Raw genomic sequence first — 25,560 nt, forward strand, 5'->3', positions numbered from 1 at the left:
AAACAAGGAAGGAAGAAAAAAAAAAAAGCTGGTACAAAGAGGTGTTTAAAGATCAAAGCAAATTTCTCCAAAGAACAGATACAGAGATAGCCCACAGAGGAACTCTGGAGTTCTAGAAGAGTGAGATAAAGTTGCCTACAGAGAATACTGTTAAAATATAATGATTGCTAAAGTTACAGAAGACCCAAACTCTCAAAATTCCCTCCCCCCCCCAAAAAAAACCACAACAAAACCTGCATGACAGCGAAGTGCATTTATATGGAGAAAGAAGACCTGGAAACTGTGCTTTAATTTAGATTTTGTCACTTGGTTCAGGTGGATTTTGTAATTTGATGCAAAAGGTTTCAAGATAAATGGAAGAAAAAAGTATTTTCCGAAATTCCTAAGTTCTCTCTATTGTGCTGAGTCTGTGCACTCACTACGTGCTAGGCTTGTACTTAACTCCAGTATTCCTTCTCTGAAATGGCAAACATACCCACGATACTTCATACAAATGTCATTGTAAATGAAATGTTAAACTAAAGTATTAGCTAAGAATTGCCTATCCTCATACTCTGTAAATTACAGAATCACAGAATCACAGAATGATCGGGGTTGGAAGGGACCTCTGTGGGTCATCTAGTCCAACCCCCCTGTGGAAGCAGGGTCACCTACAGCAGGCTGCACAGGACCTCGTCCAGGCAGGTCTTGAATATCTCCATAGAAGGAGACCCCACAACGTCTCCGGGCAGCCTGTTCCAGTGCTCTGTCACCCTCAGAGGGAAGAAGTTCTTCCTCAGGTTCAGACCGAACTTCCTGTGCTTCAGTATGTGCCCATTGCCCCTTGTCCTCTCTCTGGGCACTACTGTAAAGAGTTTGGCCCCATCCTCCTAACACCCACCCTTCAGATATTTGTAAGCATTTATAAGGTCCCCTCGTAGCCTTCTCTTCTTCAGGCTGAACAACCCCAGCTCCCTCAGCCTCTCCTCGTAAGACAGATGCTCCAGTCCCCTCATCATCCTCATAGACCTCCGCTGGACTCTCTCCAGTAGCTCTTCATCTTTCTCGAAGTGGGGAGCCCACAACTGGACAGAGTACTCCAGATGAGGCCTCACTAGGGCAGTGTGGAGGGGAAGGAGAACGTCCCTCAACCTGCTGGCCACACTCCTCATAAGGCACCCCAGGATGCCATTGGCCTTCTTGGCAGCCAGGGCACACTGCGGGCTCATGGTTAACCTTTCGTCCACTAGGACATCCAGGTCCCTCTCCACAGAGCTGCTCTCCAGCAGGTCTGCCCCAAGCCTGTATTGATGTACGGGGTTGTTCCTCCCCATGTGAACGACCTTGCATTTGCCTTTGCTGAACCTCATCAGGTTGCTCTCTGCCCAACTTTCCAGCCTGTCCAGGTCACGCTGAATGACAGCACAGCCTTCTAGTGTTTGTGTCATCAAAAAAATTGTTGAGGGTACATTCTAACTCTTCATCCAGGTCACTAATGAAGAAGTTAAACAAGACTGGGCCCAGTACTGACCCCTGCGGGACACCAGTAGTTACAAGCCTTCAAGTAGACTCAGTGCTGCTGACAACAACCCTCTGAGTTCTGCCATGCAGCCAGTTCTCAATCCACCTCACCGACCACTCATCCAGCCCACGCTTCCTGAGCTTCCCTAGGAGAATGTTATTGGAGACAGTGTCGAAAGCCTTGCTGAAGTCGAGGTAGACAACATCCACGGCTCTCCCCTCATCTACCCAGCCAGTCATGTCATCGTAGAAAGCTATCAGATTGGTCAGGCATGATTTCCCCTTGGTGAATCCATGCTGACTACTCCTGATAACCTTCTTTTCCTCCATTTGTTTGTTGATGACCTCCAGGATGAGCTGCTCCATCACCTTTCCCGGGATGGAGGTGAGGCTGACCAGCCTGTAGTTCCCTGGGTCCTCCTTCTTGCCCTTTTTGAAGATTGGAGTGACATTGGCCTTTCTCCAGTCCTCGGGCACCTCTCCTGTCCTCCAGGACCTGTCAAAGATCATGGAGAGTGGCCCAGCAATGACATCCGCCAGCTCCCTCAGCACGCGTGGGTGCATTCCTTCAGGGCCCATGGATTTTGGGTGTCCAGATCGCTTAAGAAATCCCTCACACAGTCCTGCTGAACCAAGGGAAAGTCATCGTCTCTGTGGGCTTCTTCTCTTACCTCCGGGGCCTGAGATTCCTGAGGGCCTGCCTTGGCACTGAAGACTGAAGCAAAGAAGGCATTCAGTAGCTCTGCCTTCTCCGCATCCTCCTTCACCAGGACACCCGCCTCATTCAGCAGTGGCCCCACATTGTCCCTAGCCTTCCTTTTGCTACTGATGTAGTTGAAGAAGCCCTTCTTGTTGTTTTTGACATCCCTTGCCAGCTTCAATTCCAGGTGGGTTTTGGCCTTCCTCATCACATCCCTGCATGCTCTGACCACATTCCTGTACTCTTCCCAAGTGGCCTGCCCCTCTTTCTACATTCCATGGACCCTTCTCTTCCACCTGATCTCTGCTAGAAGGTCCTTGTTCAACCATGCAGTTCTCCTGCCTCCTTTTCTAGATTTCTTTCTCAGGGGGATGCACCGCTCCTGAGCATGGAGGAAGTGATGTTTAAACAGCGATCAGCACTCTTGGACCCCCCTGCCTTTGAGAGCCCTGGCCCACGGGATTCCTCCCTGTAGGTCTTTGAAGAGGCCAAAGTCAGTCCTCCTGAGGTCCAAGGTTTTGATCATGCTTATCGCCTTGCTTCCTCCACGCAGCATCCTGAACTCGACCATTTCATGTTCACTGCAGCCGAGTCTACCTCCAACCTTCACATCCTCCACCAGTCCCTCCTTGTTTGTTAGTACAAGGTCCAGCAGAGCTCCTTTCCTTGTTTGTTCCTCCACCACTTGCATCAGAAAGTTATCATCAATGCTCTGTAGGAACCTCCTGGATTGCGCCTGCCTAGCTGTATGGTGTTCCCAGCTGATGTCAGGGTGGTTGAAGTCCCCCATGAGAACCAGGGCCTGTGACTGTGAAGCTGCTTACAGCTGCTTGTAGTAGGCCTCATCAACTTCGTCCTCCTGGTCAGGTGGCCTGTAGTATACACCATTGGCCTGTCTTTCCTGAAGAGTCTGTAGCCATCCATGACAGCATGCCAGTCATGCAAGTTGTCCCACCATGTTTCTGTGATGGCGACTAAGTTGTAGCCGTCCTGCTGTATAATGGCTTCCAGCTCCTCCTGTTTATTGCCCATGCTACGTGCGTTGGTATAGACACACTTGAGCTGGGCTGTCAATCTCACCCCTGACCCTGGCACGCCAAGCCTGGGCTCGTCCCTAGTGAGGTGGACGATGTCCCCTTCCCCCTTCGAACCTAGTTTAAAGCCCTCTCAATGAGCCCCACCAGCTTGTGGCCAAGAATCCTTTTTCCCCTTTGAGACAGCTGCTATCCGCCTGTCGCCAGCAGGCCCGGTGCTGTGTACACCTCCCCATGATCAAAGAAGCCAAAATTCGACCCATGGCACCAGTCCCTGAGCCATTTGTTAATCAGGTGGGTTTTCCTGCCCCTTACAGTGCTGTTCTCTGCCTCTGATGGGATTGAGGAAAACACCACCTGCGTCCCTGATCCCTCAACCAGTCGCCCTACTGCCCTGGGGTGCCTATTAAATTACCTTTAGTAGTCCTTAAAAGGAAACAGACCCCGTCATGTTAAAGGTTTTTGCTATATCTCAATGAGTGCAGAAGTCAGCCGAGCTCTACAGTTGTATTTGTTCTCTCACCTAATGCCTCAGGTGGAGAAAGGTCTTCAGCATCTAATCCTTGTTGCCCAGATCTCCCAGACTGTGCAAGAGACAGATGCTCCTGTAGCTGTTCAGACATCATAGCCTCCCTCTCTGGCCCACAACCCTAGAATGAATAGTTGAAGACTGGGGAATAGCATGGCGTAATAGAAAAGGAAAGAAATGGAAATTGTATCATGTCATTCTGATTTACCATGCAGCATAAATGCACGTTTTATATGAAAAAAAAGATAATGACCTTTCTGTGAGAACTCTGCAGAAGTGGAGTGGTTACTTTGAGGGTTTGCTTTCTGTCTTTCTGTCTTTCTTTCTTTCTGTCTGTCTTGTTCATGTCGTTCTACCTCAGAACACTCTTGATGCCACACTATAAGTAATGTTACTATGTAACATATGCATACCATAATCCTGTGCCTCCAAAGAATACAATCAGGCTGGGTCTGCTGTGGGAATTGGTCTCTTGTGAAGCTGGCATCGGATCTTACAGCTCCTGTATACGCCAGTCAGCCTTAGTCTTTGAGGACTACTAGGGTGTTTACAGCAAACTACAAAGAATTTACAGGATCATTGTGATAGAGGAAGAACAAGTTCTGTCTTCAGAAATGCTGACAATCTCTTAATATGGAAAGACTAGTATGGGTGCTTTATGATCCATATCAAAGAAAGATTTCGATGTTGCTATATTTTAGTACAGCTGCATAAGAAGAAACAGTCTAAAGAATAAAACTACATGGCTGAGATTCAAATATGCTCATAAAGCACAATGTTCGGATGCTCATTGAGCTTTGTAGCCCCAATAATTCTCACTTGTGTCACATCAGAAGCCTTAGGCACTCTTGTCCTATGACAGCATCTTGTTAGCAAGTAGCAGACCCCAGCAGAAACAAAAGCTTAGGGCATCTCTGCCTAACTGCCCATGAACTCCAGTTTCCTTAGAATTCTGCCTAGTGATAGACTTTGTTACTAATTTGATTAGTAGAAGAGCAAAGCCCTGGCAAATTAAAAGCAGCGAGCACTCCCAAGTGATTTGCTGTAAAGCAGAATGAGGAACTGCTTTAAATGAATCATCTTCCATTAATTTCACACAACAGCAACAGTAGGATTCTTTTCCTAGTTTATGAGTGAAGTTCGTTTGTTTGAAAATATCTATATTAGAAGCATTGATAGTAAAGAAGGTTTGTAGACAAGGCTTGATTATGTCAGTCCGTGATTCAAAAGTTGCCATTTAAACAGTATTCTAGATATCGTCATCGCCTTACTCAAAAATTGATATAGAGCTCACAAAAGCAATGTATTTGGAAAACAGTAGGAAGATTTTCATGTTTAACATTGTTATCACACAATCATGAGTATGGACAAATATTTCTCCCATGTATGCCTTGTAGTCTAGTGAAATAATTGCTCAAATGCGTAGGTTCAAGAGCAAACAAGCTAGACATACTCAAAGTATATTTTGCCATTGTTTTCCCAAGACAAGTTTTACAAGATGTTGTAACAAGAGCTAACTACAGCAGAAGAAATTAAACAGGTGAAAACTGGAACAGATGGGTCTGTTCTAGGTTTTGACATGCAAAAGGCTTTGAGAATCCAAAATGTCTTGACCTAATTTGCAGGATCAGAGAAAAGGCAAAGATTCTCAAAAATTCTCAAAATGGCAATATTGCCTACAAATATAAAAATAAAGAAGAAATGAGGACTTTCAACTATAATGCTAGACAGAATGAAACATTTCTCTTACACTGGTATGCTGTGCTCTTATTCTTTCTCTATGCATTCATTTTCCACAATCTTACTGTTTTTCTCCACAATTTCTTTCACTCTTCCATAAGAAAAATGAAACAGATGTGTCAATTTTCACATAGAAATCTCTGCTTTTGGTCCTCAGCATCATTCAGTGTTTTATTTCCCTTTCTTTACAAAGTATTCTGTATGTTAAAGCTAAGCTAAAGCTTACGTTGTAGAAATTATTCCTCTCCTGATTTTACAAAGAGTTTGTGTATTAATCTTTACTCACTTTAGCAGTGGCATTATAGTCTAATGCTTAATTCACATTGATAATCCCAATGACTTCATTTGGTTCTTGTGTGGGACTGAAAGCCAAATATGTATCTTTAACCGCATGCCTGATGAGTCCATTTGGCATTTAGTCCCACAACAGGAACCAGCGGAAGTTACTGGGATTATTGATGCAAGTTAAACATGTAAGTATTTTAGAATAGAATCATAGAATCATAGAATGCTTTGGGTTGGAAGGGACCTTTAGAGGTCATCTAGCCCAACCCCTCTGCAGTGAGCAGGGACATCTTCAACCAGATCAGGTTGCTCAGAGCCCCGTCCAAACTGGCCTTGAATGTTTCCAGGGATGGGGCCTCCACTACCTCTCTGGGCAACCTGTGCCAGTGTTTCACCACCCTCATTGTAAAAAATTTCTTCCTTATATCTAGTCTAAATCTACCCTCCCTTACTTTAAAGCCATTACTCCTTGACTTATCGCAACAAGCCCTGCTGAAAATATTTTCCCCATCTCTCCGCTAGGCCCCCTTCAGGTATTGAAAGGCTGCAGTAAGGTCTCCCTGCAGACTTCTCTTCTCCAGGCTGAAGGGCCTCAACTCTCCCAGCCTTTCCTCATAGGAGAGGTGTTCCAGTCCTCAGACCATTTTTGTGGCCTTCCTCTGGACCCGCTCCAACAGGTCCATGTCCTGCTTGTGCCGGGAGCTCCAGAGCTGGACGCAGGACTCCAGGTGGGGTCTCACCAGAGCAGAGCAGAGGGGCAGAATCCCCTCCCTCGAGTGGCTGGCCACGCTGCTTTTGATGCAGCCCAGGATATAGTTGGCCTTCTGGACTGCGAGCGTACATTGGTGGTTCATGTAAAGCTTTTCATCTATTGGTACCCCCAAGTCCTTCTTGACAGGGCGGCTCTCAATCCCTTCATCCTGCAGACTGTACTGGTACCGGAGGTTGCCCTGACCCAGATGCAGGATTTTGCACTTGTGCTTGTTGAACCTTATGAGGTTCACACAGGCCAAATTCTCAAGCTTGTCCAGGTCCCTCTGGGTGGCATCCCATCCCTCTAGTGTGTCATTATTGATGCAAGTTAAACATGTAAGTATTTTAGAATCGAATCATAGAATCATAGACTGGTCTGGTGCGGCCTTCTGATTATTACCCCCTCTTGATAATGAAGGTTGGCGGGGATGAGATTGCAGAGAGAAGTCCCAAAGGCATCAAAAGGGACTTCAGAGCAGTGGGACGACTGGTTGAGGGATCAGGGATGCAGGTGGTGTTTTCCTCAATACAATCAGTGGCAGGGAACAGCACTGTAAGGGGCAGGAAAACTCACCTGATTAACAAATGGCTCAGGGACTGGTGCCATCGGTCAAATTTTGGCTTCTTTGATCACGAGGAGGTGTACACAGCACCAGGCCTTCTGGCAACAGGCGGATCGCAGCTGTCTCAAAGGGGAAAAAGGATTCTTGGCCACGAGATGGTGGGGCTCATTGAGAGGGCTTTAAACTAGGTTCGAAGGGGGAAGGGGACATCGCCCTCCTCACTAGAGACAAGACCAGGCTTGGCGTGGCAGGGTCAGGGGTGAGATTGACAGCCCAGCTCAAGTGTATCTATACCAACGCACGTAGCATGGGCAATAAACAGGAGGAGCTGGAAGCCATTATACAGCAGGACGGCTACAACTTGGTCGCCATCACAGAAACATGGTGGGACAACTTGCATGACTGGCATGCTGTCATGGATGGCTACAGACTCTTCAGGAAAGACAGGCCAACAAGGAGAGGTGGTGGAGTTGCTCTATATGTGAGGGAGCAACTGGAATGCATTGAGCTTGGCCTGGGGCAAATCAGGAATGGGTTGAGAGCTTGTGGGTTAGAATTAAGGGACAGTCTCATAAGGGTGACATTACTGTGGGTGTGTACTATAGGCCACCTGACCAGGAGGACGAAGTTGATGAGGCCTTCTACAGGCAGCTGTAAGCAGCTTAACAGTCCCAGGCCCTAGTTCTCATGGGGGACTTCAACCACCCTGACATCAGCTGGGAACACCATACAGCTAGGCAGGCGCAATCCAGGAGGTTCCTACAGAGCATTGATGATAACTTTCTGATGCAAGTGGTGGAGGAACAAACAAGGAAAGGAGCTCTGCTGGACCTTGTACTAACAAACAAGGAGGGACTGGTGGAGGATGTGAAGGTTGGAGGTAGACTCGGCTGCAGTGAACATGAAATGGTTGAGTTCAGGATGCTGAGTGGAGGAAGCAAGGCGATAAGCATGATCAAAACCTTGGACCTCAGGAGGGCTAACTTTGGCCTCTTCAAAGACCTACAGGGAGGAATCCCGTGGGCCAGGGCTCTCAAAGGCAGGGGGGTCCAAGAGTGCTGATCGCTGTTTAAACATCACTTCCTCCATGCTCAGGAGCGGTGCATCCCCCTGAGAAAGAAATCTAGAAAAGGAGGCAGGAGAACTGCATGGTTGAACAAGGACCTTCTAGCAGAGATCAGGTGGAAGAGAAGGGTCCATGGAATGTAGAAAGAGGGGCAGGCCACTTGGGAAGAGTACAGGAATGTGGTCAGAGCATGCAGGGATGTGATGAGGAAGGCCAAAACCCACCTGGAATTGAAGCTGGCAAGGGATGTCAAAAACAACAAGAAGGGCTTCTTCAACTACATCAGTAGCAAAAGGAAGGCTAGGGACAATGTGGGGCCGCTGCTGAATGAGGTGGGTGTCCTGGTGACGGAGGATGCAGAGAAAGCAGAGCTACTGAATGCCTTCTTTGCTTCAGTCTTCAGTGCCAAGGCAGGCCCTCAGGAATCTCAGGCCCCGGAGGTAAGAGAAGAAGCCCACAGAGACGTTGACTTTCCCTTGGTTCAGCAGGACTGTGTGAGGGATTTCTTAAGCGATCTGGACACCCAAAATCCATGGGCCCTGAAGGAATGCACCCACGAGTGCTGAGGGAGCTGGCGGATGTCATTGCTGGGCCACTCTCCATGATCTTTGACAGGTCCTGGAGGACAGGAGAGGTGCCCGAGGACTGGAGAAAGGCCAATGTCACTCCAATCTTCAAAAAGGGCAAGAAGGAGGACCCAGGGAACTACAGGCTGGTCAGCCTCACCTCCATCCCGGGAAAGGTGATGGAGCAGCTTATCCTGGAGGCCATCAACAAGCAAGTGGAGAAAAAGAGGGTTATCAGGAGTAGTCAGCATGGATTCACCAAGGGGAAATCATGCCTGACCAATCTGATAGCTTTCTACGATGACATGACTGGCTGGGTAGATGAGGGGAGAGCCGTGGATGTTGTCTACCTCGACTTCAGCAAGGCTTTCGACACAGTCTCCCATGATATCCTCCTAGGGAAGCTCAGGAAGCGTGGGCTGGATGAGTGGTCGGTGAGGTGGATTGAGAACTGGCTGCATGGCAGAACTCAGAGGGTTGTCATCAGCGGCGCTGAGTCTAGTTGGAGGCCAGTAAATAGTGGTGTCCCGCAGGGGTCAGTACTGGGCCCAGTCTTGTTTAACTTCTTCATCAATGACCTGGATGAAGAGTTAGAATGTACCCTTAGCAAGTTTTCTGATGACACCAAACTGGGAGGTGTGGTAGATACACCAGAAGGCTGTGCTGTCATTCAGCGAGACCTGGACAGGCTGGAAAGCTGGGCAGAGAGGAATCTGATGAAGTTCAACAAGGGCAAGTGCAGGGTCCTGCACCTGGGGAGGAACAACCCCATGCATTAGTACAGGCTTGGGGCAGACCTGCTGGAGAGCAGCTCTGTGGAGAAGGACCTGGGTGTCCTAGTGGACGACAGGTTGACGATGAGCCAGCAGTGTGCCCTGGCTGCCAAGAAGGCCAATGGCACTCTGGGGTGCATTAGGAGGAGCGTGGCCAGCAGGTCGAGGGAAGTTGTCCTTCCCCTCTACTCTGCCCTAGTGAGGCCTCTTCTGGAGTACTGTGTCAAGTTCTGGGCTCCCCAGTTCAAGAAAGATGAAGAGCTACTGGAGAGAGTCCAGCGGAGGGCTACGAGGATGATGAGGGGACTGGAGCATCTGTCCTATGAGGAAAAGCTGAGGGAGCTGGGGTTGTTCAGCCTGAAGAAGAGAAGGCTACGAGGAGACCTAATAAGTGCTTATAAAAATCTGAAGGGTGGGTGTCAGGAGGAAGGGGCCAGACTATTTTCAGTGGTGCCCAGAGAGAGGACAAGGGGCAATGGGCACAAACTGAAGCACAGGAAGTTCCGTCTGAACATGAGGAAGAACTTCTTCCCTCTGAGGGTGACGGAGCACTGGAACAGGCTGCCCAGGGAGGTTGTGGGGTTTCCTTCTATGGAGATATTCAAGACCTGCCTGGACAAGGTCCTGTGCAGCCTGCTGTATGTGACCCTGCTTCTTCAGAGGGTTTGGACTAGATGACCCACAGAGGTCCCTTCCAACCCCGACCATTCTCTGATTCTGTGATTCAACTGCACCACTCAGCTTGGTGTCGTCTGCAAACATGCCGAGGGTGCACTCGATCTCACTGTCTATGTCATTGATGAAAATTTTAAACAGCACCGGTCCCAGTGCATACCCCTGAGGACATCACGTGTCACCAGCATCCATTTGGGCATCAAGCCATTGACCAGTACTCTCTGGCTGTGATCTTCACACCGATTTCTTATCCACTAAACAGTCCACCCATCAAATCCATATTTCTCCAATTTAGAGGGAAGGATGTTGTGAGGGACAGTGTCGAAGGCTTCACAGAAGTCCAGATGGATCGTATCTGTAGGTCTTCCCTTGTCTAGTGATCTAGTCACTCCATCATAGAAAGCCATTAGGTTTGTCAGACAGGACTTGCCCTTGGTGAAGCCATGCTTGCTGTCTTGAATCACCTCCCTGTCCTCCATGTGCTTTAGCATAGCTTCTAGGAGGATTTTTCTGGACTAACCATCAATTGTACTTAACTGTTCATAGAATCATAGAATCCTAGGTTGGAAAAGACCTCTAAGATCATCAAGTCCAACCATCAACCCAACAGCACCATGCCTTCTGAACCATATCCTGAAGTGCCACATCTACATGTTTTTTGAACACCTCCAGGGATGGTGACTCCACCACCTCCCTGGGCAGCCTGTTCCAAAGTCTGACCACTCTTTCAGTAAAGAAATTTTTCCTAATATCCAATCTCAGCCTTCCCTGATGCAACTAGAGGCCATTGCCTCTCATCCTATCGCTAGTTACCTGGGAGAAGAGACCATCACCTGCCTCACTACAACCTCCTTTCAGGTAGTTGTAGAGAGCAACAAGGTCCTCTCTCAGCCTTCTCTTCTCCAGACTAAACAGCCCCAGCTCCCTCAGCCGCTCCTCATAAGACTTGTTCTCTAGACCCCTCACCAGCCTCATTGCCCTTCTTTTTTGAAGTTCCTCACAGTCAGAAGAGATAATTAAAGTGAACTGTGATTATAACATAAGTTCTAACACTTGTGGAAGCAAAACACAAGTTCCCTCCTTGGAGGCTGTTTAGGATTGGCTTTTATTCTGAAATATAAAAAATACAAACTACAGAGTAGGTACAGCCTACAGAGATGCAAGTACTTAAAATTATAACTTGCTGATACTTGTGTGAAAATCTTGAGAAATATGGTGATAATTCTCTTGTCATAGAGGGTGCTTAAATGCTATAAACACTAGTGTTATTTCTATGTTCTTAATTATTAAAGTATCTATTTACATGCTATAAATAAATAGTGGATTTTCTGTAGAAGGAGGTCAATGCTGGAGTCCCACCAGAGTCTCTGTTTGAAACATGTTGGTTAATGTGTTCTTGAATACCCTGGAATGGGAGTTGAATAAGTGAGAGTAAATGGTTTACTGTTAAACCAAAATTATGAGAGTGTAGTAAAGAAAAGGACCAACTGCAAGTAATTATAAAAGGACAAAAAAACCACTGAGTGACTGGGTAACAAAATGGCTGATGAAAATAATAGTGTGTAATGTAAAGTAACAGGAGGAAAATATTCGAACTTTATGTATGCAGTGATGAGTTCTGAGCCGAATGTTATTCACGGATGAGATTATGGGACTACAGCAGATAAAGCTACCCACATTACAATAAATGTTTTCTAAGAAAGCAGCATTTCAATGTACAGTGCATCAACAGTCAAACAATGTCAAAAAGAGGAGCAAACACAAAAAGTCATTCTGCCACTCTCTAAAATTATGGCATCCGCTTTTGAAAACTCTGCACAGTGCTCTGGTTTGCCCTCTCAAAACGGGTAGGGTGGACCTGTGTGGCAAGGTGTGACAGGATTTACGCCTTGATTGGGTCTGGCACATTGTGGATGCTTTCACAGACTATCAAACCGCTGTCAGCAAGGTAAATGCCTGGGGGAGAGGATATCCCATTTGGCCTATATGTCCAGTCCACTTGCAGATCTATGTGGGACAGAGAAGCCACTGTGTAAGATAGAGCACCCCTCTGGGACTGGTGACAGACGGTCCGCGTGACTGCGTGTCCTACTGCTTATTTGTGGTTTTCTATCTCGGTGCTCATCCAGCTCTTCAAGGTTCATTCAGTTTGATGGTTATGATTTTCTCATGTCCCTATGACAGGCAATCACAATTTGATAGCAGAAAACACTGCATACGAATGATGTAGGAATCACGCTGCTTAGTCAGTGATACATCTCAACCTCTCAGCCATCTTCTCCCAGTTATGTTTTCTCTGCTTTTAAGTGCTGCCCTAGATGACAATGGAAGTAGTCTGACACTTGCTCAGCAGCAGTTAACAACAGACTAAAAAAGCTTTTATAACACTGTCTATGTCTGGTTGCAGTAACGTCCAGATTTTTCATGTAAATTGGAAATCTCTTTTTTTCTTCCTTCTGAAACTTGTATTCACATAGTTAAGCAAAGTAATGTTTCATTCTTGATGTAGAAATAATTATGAGGTCTGGATAGTTCAAACAGCTCATGGTTTGTACCATTTTTACAAAATAATTAGCACTAAAAAAAATAAATAAATCTTGAAATTGCACAACAGGAAAATCTTCAGTCTGTGAAGAACCCGCCTGTTGGAAGGAGCTATGTAAGGGACAAAGGAGAAATACCTTTCCTAGCCTCAGTTATTTGTGCCTTTCCTAAGCAAGAAAGAGGGACGGAGGGTAGTTCTCACAGTTAAGAAGCTTTGTGAAATATAGACTACTACAGCAGTAAAAACCACAGTGATAATCCTTATGGTAAGAGTAGATAATCGAATGAACTAAATAACTGACACCTAGCTAGGCATCATTTGGTACCTGACAGTGGAGGCTCCCTTTACCTCCTTCAGCTGTGAAATGCAGTGGTTTAACATACAATGCCTTAGTTTTAAAAAATTTGTTAGGCTGAATCTGATGGGGAAACTACATCTTTATTTGCAAGTAAAAATGCATTAGTTAATCATAAGGCGTGGTGTACTCTGTAGATGTGGGAGATGATCATGGCCATGGACCAGCTACTGTCTTTGGCTGAGTCCTAGTACCTAGAAGATGGTAGGCATTACTCTACAGCTGAATAGCTGTGGGATCAGGAGCTGTGGGATTTCTGGACATGCATAATCCTATTAATGCTGGCCATTAAAGTACAAGAGCAGAGCATGATGGTGTCTACTCCTTCATCTAATCTTCTTGATAATCTTTACCCACAAGAGGGAGCTGCTCTAGAAATACTAAACCATATTTTTTTATTGTGAATTTTGGCTTCAAGGTATACTTCTTCCTCCCCTTCAGCGTAAAGGAATAGGAATGTTCTAGAAGCATGTCTACTGAAGTAAAAGATCAATCTTAATACATGCAGTATGCCTTTTTATAACCATGTGTCATGACTTTATTCTTTTTATAAACAACTTTCCATCCTAGGGTTCATGAGAAAAGCTAACGCGCAAGGCTCTGTCAGTCTGAGGGCATAGTTATTAAGATATGATATTAATGGAAATGACCTCTGTCAGTAAGATGGACTAAGCTTGCTTCTGAAGCCTATCTGGTCTTTACCAGTTTTCTATTTCAGATGCTCCCTTAGGCACATCAGTGCACTACCACATAAAGTTACAAAATTAAAGGAAAATAATTTCCACCTCTAAAAGTATTCCTGTAAGTAAAGTAAGTAAAAAAGTTCAAACTTGTTCAAAATTTGCTGAGCCAGTGACTCCTGAATACTAAATATTTTCTTTTCTAAATGCTAAATTGGACTGTGTAAAAGCGGGTGAATCTCTTATTTTACTGGTGTGGCATCTTCCTTTTGCTTTTCTTTGTCTCCTAGTGCCCTGAAAGAATCCATCCAGATTATGGATAAATTTTATTATATTTAGTTATTATTAAAGCTCACTCACAGGAATAATCTTATTAACCATGCAAATTAGATACGAGTATCATCATACATTAAGCTGTTCACGTCTACAGCCAATATTTCCAAAATCAACACTTTTAACAGCAAATCACATAGCAATTTAGGTCAACTCTGCAGTTTTTAAATTATAACTATTTATCTTGGTCATCCTTTGTATTATTTTTCCAGATGTGTGTAAATGAATAGGTGTCTTTAAGCACTAGTTGCTGAGAGTGTTTGATTTTGCTTGGTTTTCCACTGAGAGCAAATACAATCATGTTTAAGGTAATTTAAGAAACCTTTTTACTTCATACGTAGTGGACTGCATATGTATAGGGCAAATAGGAATGGCCCTTAGAAAATATTACTATCTATACAAGTTTTAAAATTCCATGTATGTAAAACAAAAAGAGGGCCACCGGATGCATTTTACAGTATCTAATTTATCTGTCTCCCTCAAAAGAAATATAATTAACTATCTCTAAAGCACTCTGATAAAGGACAAAAACCAAAACACTTTCACAGAAATATCTTAACAGCCAGGGCCTAAATTTCTTTTCTGGAATGCTAAAACTGTAGTGCCTTATTTTCTAAAGATGTATAAAATGGCAATATATCCTAAATATTTGGATGCTTTGTTACCTACAGAAAATCAATATTTTTTGCAAGCAGCTGCTGGCTCTGATCAATCGTTCATATTCTGCTCCAAATTCTACGAATGTGTTTTTAACAAAGATCTTTTGTATCATACATTAGACAGATTAAATGCAATTTATCAGTATTAAGTTTGAGGCAGATTTCTGAGTCAACTTGCCAGTTGCAGCTTTTTGAAAAGCTACAGGTATCTGCAGCGAGGTGCATTTACAACTTCCAAGAAGCCCAAATCTAAATGATGAGCAGCATGCCTGAGGCTGTGGCGGAAAATCCAGGGCAGATTCACTGCCTTAGAAGCCAATAAAGGCAAGTTTGCTGCATGCTGCAGCTACTGACAAGGGAGAGCATCCATTCAGCACCTGCTGTATTTCAGGCTCCATTGAGCTGCTTCTGGGCAGCTCATCTGATAGCCCTGAAGGAGGGTTTAAATTTGAGCGAAGTCCAAAGAAAAATCAAATATTTTGTGCCTCAGAGCACTAGATAAAAAGAAATTTTGTATGTTGCATAAAGTAGTAACTAACATGCATTTGTATAGGCATTACATAATTTTATAGGTTAGTCTTTTGTTTCTGGCAAAGGAAATGCCAGTAAGCCTGACACCGCACCTTTTTTTGACAGTTCTGGCAGTAGAAAGAGGTACTTCAGATACACTGTGATGTGATGTGGTCACAGTTCCTAAGAGTCCCAGTCAGGTCTGGATACTGGTCTTAACACACAAATTTATAATAGGAAATTTATAATAAGGAAGATTTATTATTACGTGTAGCATTGTTGTAATTTCCACTTAATTTTCTCTTCTGCCTTGATTCATTGTGCATAAAATCTTGGTACGGCTTCCACATTGGGAAAGAGCATCAAAGCATGTGCTTTGAAGTTCAAAATATATTAATGCAGGTGACCCGTGAGATTTCCCCATCATCACGGCTTGCTTAAGTTGGGACTTCTTGTCCCAGCTTCACATCAGATTGTCTGCAAAGTATTTCACTGCTGCCTTAGGCTTTTTAACCAAGAATTATCCTTTAATTTAATTTCAACATTATCAGCTCATGACATGGTATTTTTCAGACAGAAATTTCATGTTTTAGACACAAACTGTGATTTTGTAATATTATTTGGTTTCCTGTGTTTTCCCATGTTCAACAGGGATGAAACTGCATGAAAACAAATATCTTTTTTCTTTTCATTCTGACTGATCAAATTAGAAGGTCTGCTGAGGCACTTAGTGCAGAAAGATATGTAAAGAAAAGGAAACTTCATTTTTCAATTAATTTCTTTTTCATAGAGATAACTTTTCCTGAAGTGTGATCAGAGCTGCAGAAAGAAAAAGAAGTAAAAATTGCTGGAGAGAAGCTTCCCAGTTATATGGAGGAATGATTTTAAATGTCTTCTCTAAAATTTGAAGTTTCTGTCCAAAAGGTCTGTCTGCTACCTCAGGTTTGAGAAAACTAAGTGACAACAAGAACACTGAAATATTAAAAGAAGTAATTTTCATTTTCCAGCATAGAGAAATGTTATAGGTGCTTCAGAGAGGTACAAAGAAGGAAAGGAAGGTTCTGAGACTGAGGTTATTTAGTCAATCTATTCTCTAAGAGAAATTACAGAGTGATTAACAACAAGAAGCAGACCCAGGGCGTACAGCCAGGGATTTGTCTCCTCCAGTAAGCAAGACATGAGAAGAGACTACTGCAGTGGTATTGTTCAAAGTTTCACTGAATGCAGGTATTATTGGAGCATTTAGCCCGATTCTATAGTTATCGGTTCTTATCTTTTGCCAGGATGTCTTGTACTGAATCCAAAAATATTCCTGGATAAAGCATGTCTTCCAGAAAAGCATCAGGTGAGTTTGCCCATCCTATTAGTAATGCAACGTAATAGTTAATCCCACTCGCTGTTGAAAATGCATGCATTTTCTCATATGAGTTTATGTGCTTTTAGACTTTCAATGCCTGTTTCTTAATCTTATCTTTTTAATGTGTCCTGTAGTGTTTTCTCCCTGTGAAGGTGCTTAGGCACTACTCGAATGGCCACTACTGGTGGTGGTGGCAGAGGGAAAAGAAAGCAGTTTGCAAGGTGTCTCATAAGGAGTTACTTTGCAACGTCCATCAGAAGATGAATCTAGTTACCCACCAACACATTTGATCTGGTAATGCTTAGATTTGCTGAATTTCTGTAGGCCTATTCTACCATGCATTTTCCACAATGCCTTTAATTTTCTTTATTGGATTTCTAGATCCCCTAAGTTTGAAGTTTGTATTGATTTTTTTTCTATTTCCTTCTTGCTGTTTTTTTTATACTGTTAGGTACTGTCCTTACATTGCCGTGAATCAGGACGCACTTTTCAATGTAATTCTAATCTTGACAGTGGAATTGTTACCACATGATGCTTTCTCTAGCAGCCATCTAATTTTTAAAGAATTTCCAAATTGTTTTTATGTCTTTCTCTTTAAACATTGTTTTCTAACCTGTTGTGCTTATGATGGTCTTCATTTTGGGGAAGATCACTCTTTTGGAAATGAATTTACTAACACAGTTCTTGGTAGCTGGGACTCTGTTCTTTAACCTTATGGAGGCATTGGTGGGCAGCTGCATTATTGCTACTGATCTGTAGGTTCCAAAACAATATCCAGTTTTATTAATGATTCATCTTTATTCAACATAAAACATCCAAATTAAATTAGGATTATAATTAAAACCAGTGTCTTTTGAGCCTGGAAGTTGTATTCTACCATTGTTATTATTATACTCTTTTGTATCCTACATTCCTACATGCTTCAATCAAACTGCATTGCCCAAAATCCAGGTCTTCTTTATGCATGTGAGGAAAATATTTAGAAATTATCTTGTACTAGTAGTATTTTTTAAAAATAAATGTTTTGAAACATTTTATGATCTTTCTTAATTACCACAGTTTCCTAAACTCGTTTTTTTTAAATTTATGTATCACAGTATTTTTCTAGCATAGACTGACTCCCTTCATCTTTTTCTTCTTTTTTTTTTTTCCAACCTTTTGTCAGCAGCTTACTGGTGGTTTTTTAACATTGCAATAATTTAACTTGCTCTACCAGGTTTCAGGCAATTCTTTTGCACTTCTTATGAGTCATAACAATTCCTTTCTTTAGCAAAACAACTGGCATTGGTTATATAAGCAGTTTTATATTCCTTGTCAGCTCAGCTGAATTTGTTTGCAGTATGCTGAGTGGGAGTTTGCATGACAGTTGTCATCTCAGCACCCTTTTCTCCCTGTTGCTAATGCAGCAGCCTCCTTGATGTCCAGCTAGTCTCTGAGCTTATCAGCTCAGTATCGTCATCACTGAAGATGCAGCCTGGTCTCATTGTCTAGCTTCCTCGCTTATGGGGATGTTGTACACTATTTTGCAAAAACAAATCTTTTGCTTTGCACCAGCTGCGCAGATAGCGGTATGTCTGCAGCACTCACAAAGTGGGCTGCAAGAATAGCTCTAGAACTTTGTTAATATCCTGAAAGCTGTTATTGAAGTAGGTCTCTGACAGCAAAGTATGCCATTAGAGGCAGATTATAATTTTATAATTCCATGCAATTTACAGTTGCATTTTTACTTTTGCTCCAGGCAATTGGCTCAGCATCTTATACTTCACTCTCACCTTGGCTGTTGTAATGCTTCCAGCTCTTTTTCTCCAGCCTCTGAAATACTATGCAAGTAGATACATCTCTTAACTGAAGAGCTTGCGAATTAGAAAGGTATATTTTAGTTCAAACAGTGCTTAAGACTGATTCTTACTTCAGAGCTTACTTAACCTCTAACACTAAGACAAATGGAAATTCACTGCTAACTCTCTGCATATTTCAATAGCGAGTTTTCCTTCATGTTTAAATGAATGGTTTAAATGAACGGAGGTACATTGAGCATGGTAGACCAACAGCTATGTATGAAAATGCACTCTGTTAGTATTCTATATCTGCATCTGAATAGGAAATACCCTTTCTAAAATGAGTACAAGATGTGCATGCCAGTTGCACGTATAACCTAAAATTTGCTAGTCCCCCTAATTGCTAATATACTGAATGACTTCTATACATACAGATGAACACATAACACATTTTTGTAGCTCATTTGACTTTACAAGTATTTTAAAAGGGTGCAGCCCTGAAAATTATATCTCTGGAAATTTGCACAAGTGACATCCTGTTACCGCTCTTAAAACAGAAAGAAATTCTGTTCCTAGTGTGTTAGTTACCAGTGAAGACACTGTAGGAACCTGGGAGGATGCTGTTAACTCTTTACACCAGCCAGGCAAAACTCGGATAACATCCAAGGAATTTTCTGCAGCTGTAACTAGGAACTGAAACCTGGGCTCCTCACCTTAAAGAGTGCTTTTCTCTTGCTTCAGGACAAGAAAGAACTCACTGTAATTACACATTACCAAATTTTCTGATAGCATGAGTTTTAGAAAGTTTCAAAGTGCAGATTTGCAAACCTATAAAATTGTATTGCCACATGCAACAGGAATCCCTCTCTCTCTCAAACATATATAGCTCTTAATTGGTTTAGGAGGCTATCATCCAAAGCCTGCATCACGTAGGCAGGACTGTCTGTGATACTCAGTAGTTCATCCAGTGTAGCAACTTGGCATTTGAACTCTGTTTCCACAAATTCACAAGCAAAGCAGTAAACTGGTAGGGTTTTTTCTGTTGAGTACCCGCAGTGTGACAAGAAGAGATGTATTAGGAAGCACCCCTTCTCTCTTCTTCCAAGAGCAATGTAGCCTGACAGGACATGGGGAGCAGCATTGAGCTTCACTCACAACTCCAGTTTCAATGCTTTTTTTTTTTTTTTTAATGGAAGAGCAATATATAGCTAGTACAAAATAACCTAGAATTGATTCTATTTTACACCATTATTTTTTACTCGTATTATTTTAATGTGTATTTGAGCATTAAATTTTATAATGCTTAAAAAATCATTTTAAAGAACAGAACAGCTTTAATTTTTGGAAACAAGATTAAGGCTTCACTAAAAACTGATGTATATGGTGCTTTCTATTTTAAAATACACTTGTGAATAGGGAAGAATAGTCTTTGCTTTGTGAAGCTAATTTTGGAGTGATACTTTAACAAAGGAGTGATTTATGCACTTCATCTCTGTTAAGATGCGTTATGTTCAATGATACTTTCCATTCGCACATGAAAGTATTTATCTAAAAACTAAGATGCTGATTGTCCCCAGGACGCTTGATTATAGTCTGAAATCTTTGTGGAATGGCTTTGTGTGTATGATTTCCTTTCTGAAATGGGAATTTCCCCCTTGCTGTGATATACCTAGGATATAATCTACTTTCAGCAGCAATTAAACTTAATGACTGGCACTCTACATAAACAACTAGCTATTTCAGTTAATGAAATAGACTTCTTGAAACACTTCCTCAATTGCAGCTAGGTCTAAGAAGTCACTGTTATGTAGGGTACGCCGGAACAAATCATTCCTGTAGGAAGCTGGATGCTCTCACACTTATGTTACGTTTCTGATCCTTTCTCAGCAAAAAGTGTAAAGCTCATGCTTTTGGCTCCACCATGGAGCTACCAATTGTAACTGCAACTGCGCTGTTGACATTCATTATACAACTTGAATCCTAAACTTTAATGTCTTTATACTACTATCTTTAGCCTACCTCTTTGTAGTATAACTTCTGACAGTCAGAAGACATTTTAAAAGCACATGATGTTTCATTGAGAAATGGTTAGGAATAGTAGAAAGGTTGCTAAGCTATCAAAAGTAATAATTTTATTTTGCAAGTTAATGCATTTTTAGACTTTATTTAGAAACACAATCATGATAAAAAAAAATTATTCTAAAGGCTCAGTGAAGAAGTTATTTCAGTAGATTCCCGTTCATCAAACAACTCTTTAACTTACTGAAATTCTTAAACTTCATCTTGATTTTCCTGTGCTTATGAACTTTTGGTAGTCCTAAAAGTGTGCTTTCTTACTGAACCATCTTGGTACACATCTTAAAAATGCAGAACTTTGGTCTGATTTGTTGAAGCTTTTTGATGTAGTTTCCATCTTGAAAGCTGTTATATAGCATTTATTTCATATTTTGTACAGTGTCATTTCCATGTTACCCTCAGCTTTTAAATTCTGTTACTGTCTTCCACAAAGGGGATAACTCCTTTTTCATATGCTTGTAAGTAAAAAATCTTTATAAAATAAGCTCAATGCAGTTTGAAATGTAACAAAATGATCACGCATACTGACAAGTCACATAATACTCATCTCCTAGTATTCCATCGAAGAAGGATGTAGCACAGTTCACATTGTTAGGTTCACTGTGTTTTAGGCACAGGTAGTTGAAATGGCAGGTATTAGTTTTATGAAATCCTTTCTGTGTATTGGGAAGAGTCACCAGTTCTTCTATCTGATTCTGTGTGCAGACTAATCAAAGAGGGTGACTAACCAGGACTTCCCAGGGTCACCACATTTTGAAATAGGTTCCTCTGTTCCAAAGTACTCACAACTTATTTGTGAGTCACTTTATGAATTTTCATTTTTCAGAATTTTAAACATTCTGTGACTGTGCCATATTAATAAAGTAAATGTGTGCGAAGTCTAATTTTGCCTTATTTCAGGCACCCTCTCTATAAAGTAGGCTCTCTGATGCATAATTTTCTGAAGCTTACTGGAGTGTAAAATTCTGCTGAACTTCTATGGAGGTTTGGCCATGTAAAATGCCTGGCACTGCATACAGAAGAAACAAATTGAGACCTTGTTAAGCCAGGAATTTTATGGGGTGGATTCTCCCCAAAAGTAGAATTTTCATAGATTTCATACATGATATATACTCAGGAACTTTAGCATTTTGTAACTTATCATCAATGTCCTTATATGGTCATATTGAACAAGGCTACTCAGGCATGTTAGTAATGTTGGAAATTATATTCTGGGATTACACACTTTGTTCCCTTCAAAAACAAGCAAGCAAACAATAAAAAAATCTTAATACCTATTTCGTCTTCCATTTTTGGACCTTTGCTCTGAATCTGCTGGGGAAGAAATAGTAGGCTTGTGTGACTCAGTACACAGCGGGTGACCCAAAACATAGAAGCAGCTTTATTGCTTCCCTTAAAAGGCACTCTGACCCAGTTTCAGGTTGGTTTCAATAAGGTTCCAGTTGGGCAGAAACAATATTTCTCTTCCTGTATTTTGTCTGCTTCATCTTCTGTTTTCTTCCTTTAGCAGCTGACTTGTCAAAGAGACTAAGCCATCAGCAGTTTGAATTGTAAGCGTTTTCAAAAGGATCCAGTTTTGAAATAATAATTCTTGAAAGAACTAGGTAATTGGAAAAGTAGGTAAGACAATGCTCCTGGCCCTTAAGAAGGACAGGATTAGAGAGTTTAGGGAGCTTTAGACTTCTTCGTAGCATTCATTAAGAATGGAGGGAGGGGTAGCTTTAGTCCAATTGGATTAGTCACTTGGATTAAACTAGTTGGTCAAGCCCCTCAGGCTGGAATGGACCCCTGGATCTATCAAGCGAGGTCTCTGCCACTACACGTAGCACCACGTATCCTTTAAAAACAAATTAAGTTACTTTCTCCTAATACTTGATGGAATTTTTGTCTGCTACCTAAAATTTCTTTCCCATTTTCACTAACTTTTTATTTTCCTGGACAAGTTATATACAAACTTGTTCCAAATTACACTAAACTCCGTTTCACTTTTATTATTCTAGCTATCAAGGTCATCTAGCTCTTCCCATACAACATTCAAATCTTCTCCTTTATTGCTGATGACTCTCAAAATGTTATTAGCATATACTTACTTATGTGCCAAGATCACTAACATAATATTCAATAGCATTTTTCCCCAAGACCAATGTTTGACCAGCCTCTACAAGAGCTGAATTCTACAGTGAAGATAGACAGATTTTTTTTTAAAGCACGTATATCTAAATTATAATTATAACCTGAAATAATGCATACCCTGTAAAGACATAACTATATTTCTCAGCCAACTTGATTGAGTACAGTCAGAAGTTCAAGAATGGAGCTGAAGGAAAAACGAAATACCAAATAACTCATGCCAGTAATGAAAAGTGCTTTTAAATACAGGTCTATATACAGATGACATCCCTTTTCTTTCATAATAACATTTAATATGGAATATTGATTAACTTTTTTCTCTGTACAGAATCTCAAGAGACTAGAGGAATTTTTTAGATTGAAACTTGAGTTACCTTATGCTAGGAATAATGTCTTGGCTGACAGGAGGATGACAAAAGACTGATGTCCTGCATTATTAATCACCAAAACTAGGTAAGCTTGGCTGAGGCCCTTTCCCATCTTGAGAATTTTTTCCTATTGTCGTATGCATTGACAAAATAAACCTATTATCAAACAGACAGGTGCAGTCTTTCTGAAAATTAGGTAGTACAGATAAGCCTCTGCGACTACATTTATGCAGTTATGTTTGCTAAGCCTATCACGAAAGCCACTCATAGCAGTGGAAGCATGTTTTCAACATGCTGAATGTGAGCATCTCCTGGAAAACATGCTTCTCTGATGTGATTTTAGGATACTTTCCAAGAAGATGTTCAAACAGGTATGCATAAGCAGCTTTTTAAGTGCAGATGCATAAACATGGTCAAAAACTGTGTATTAAAAGCTGTTGGAACCCCAGCTAAGCAAGCGCTGTTGCAAAATAGAGAAGAATCTTTCTTGTACAAGCATGGGGTGTTGGTTACAAAACAGATTTGTTGTCATAGTGAAGACAGTTCCTTAGTGCAGTGACCTAAGCCAGCAATTACATGACAACACATATAAGCAGGGTGGTCAATTTGCGCACAATGGCTGTTCCATCTTCACTCAAAACCAGATGTAAGGAGTGCTTGGAAAACTCTTTAAACACTGTGGGGGGTTTTCCCCTGTTTAAAATTTGTGCCTCTTTGCAAGATATAAGAGTATGTGTCATTGTTATTCATGGAAACTGTCAGGCTTTTTAACTCCGTTGAGAAACATGAAGAGTGAATGACTGATGGGGACCGGTGTCTTGGCAAGGAAGTTCTTTGCTAACAGAATGCCATGGTAAGAGATCTGAAGGAAAGAACAGACGACAATTTAACTGTTCTTGTACATAAAAGTCATCACAAAAGAGGCATTTCTTTGTGAAGTAGCCTGAGACACCATGACTTTTTAACTCCTGTGTATTTAGGCTGATACTATCTTCAGTCCTGTCCTTAGAAGACAAATGGTCTGGAAAAGGTTAAAACATATAAATTAGGCTTAATACTACTAATGTCAACCACCTGTTCTGGTGGCCTCCCAAAGACTGGAAAGCATTTAACTGAGGTATGATAGCTTGAGAACAAGTGCGATATGATTTTGTAAGAAATTTCAAAATCCCTGCTTGTTGCTGAGGTGTTCAAAGTGTAGTGATTCTTTATCATGGTAAGTGCTTTGTATGACATTTTTTCACATATCTGTTGTATGCTCTTCGGTTCGGGGACCTGTCTTAGAGTAATTAGCTTTAATACTGTGCACCTACATTCATGACTTGCCAAGGTCCTCAATGAAAGGTCATTTAAAGCATGGGAGGGACATCAGTGAAAAACACTGCTCAACCCAGTGGTGGTCGGGAAACATAGGTGGACAGGGAAGGAGGCTGATGGCTTTTATGATGGACAAAAGGAAAAACAGAAAAAGAAATTCCATTTTGGGCTGAACAAAAGCCCTCATATACCTCTGAACAGACCACTTGCTTTGAATTTTGTTTAAAAATATCTCAGGGTTTTTTGCTATTTCAGATTTTAAAAGTTTCTTTACGGTGTTCATGTTTTACTTTAATTAGGTTTGGGGTTTTTTTAGTTTTTAACCAATCCATTTGCTTCCACATCAATGCAAATTCTGATTTTTTTTCTCATTGAGTAGAATCTGTAGTTACAGCAGAACTCTTGTTCCTAATTTTTTTTCTCTAATGTATATAAAATTGCAGATGCATGTACCCGAAAAAAGTTCTAGAGAATTTGGGATTTACTACTTGGCAGACTTCATTAATCACTTCACAAAGACTATTTAATATTAGCTATTCTTAAATTTATCATTAACTTCAGTGATGAAAGGTTTTTTGAAAATCCATTTGGCTCTATTCTTGGCTATTTCTTATCCTTGAACATGGAATGATCCTTTTGCTATCGCACTAAGCAACTAAAATTAGCTCCCCAAGGTGTGGAAGGCCCTCTGTAGTTATAAATAGCTTTCCCCTCCTCTAAATAATGAGGGAGGGAAAAATCTAAGCTACATTTGCTAAGATTAGGCATTACCATATAACAATGTTTCTGTTTCAGAATGTTGTTTTTGGAAAACAAATTTGTGAAGCCACATAAAGAAGTACTTTTATTGCCTGAAGCTTGATTCACCTCTCATTTACTCTGCGTTGCCGAAGCTAAAATGAAGCTGTTGTTCTCACTTTAAGGCAAAACTTCAAGCCAGATACTTGTGTTCAAAAGCTCTAACTCTGAAGTGAAAGGACGGGACAGAATGCTTATTGATCCACATTCCAGTAGCAGAGGCTGTTACTGGCTTTCCCCATGTAGCTTTCAGCGTTGTCTAAGGACTATCAGCTCTCAAGTGAAGTTACGGCTGTTCCAGCACCTGGTGCTGCCTCTGACTATTTGGAGGCAAAACAAGATTTAGAAACATAGAGTAAGATGCGTATTTTAAAACAATGGATTCATGGATATTTTAACACCAGAAATTGCCAGCTCTCATGAACATTCATAAAAGGGATAAGCATGTGCTCATGGAGGTGTCCACACAT

At 41.8% G+C, this 25,560-nt stretch overlaps 1 protein-coding gene across 5 annotated transcripts in view; it reads left to right on the forward strand.

Annotated features, from left to right (window-relative positions):
- GALNTL6 (polypeptide N-acetylgalactosaminyltransferase like 6) overlaps nucleotides 1–25,560 on the forward strand; it is a 635,741-nt gene that overhangs the window by 88,736 nt on the left and 521,445 nt on the right. For 3 of the 5 annotated variants that reach the window (XM_075421728.1, XM_075421727.1, XM_075421731.1), the window contains 2 exons: nucleotides 16,550–16,611; nucleotides 22,936–23,060. The gene's annotated coding sequence lies outside the window, so the exon portion shown is untranslated. Of the gene's footprint in view, nucleotides 1–16,549; nucleotides 16,612–16,757; nucleotides 16,918–18,361; nucleotides 18,493–22,935; nucleotides 23,061–25,560 lie in introns of all 5 variants that reach the window. The other 2 variants (XM_075421729.1, XM_075421730.1) reach the window with 2 other exon arrangements.

This window comes from Opisthocomus hoazin, chromosome 5 (genome assembly GCF_030867145.1).
Source record: "Opisthocomus hoazin isolate bOpiHoa1 chromosome 5, bOpiHoa1.hap1, whole genome shotgun sequence".
NCBI classification, from domain to species: domain Eukaryota; kingdom Metazoa; phylum Chordata; class Aves; order Opisthocomiformes; family Opisthocomidae; genus Opisthocomus; species Opisthocomus hoazin.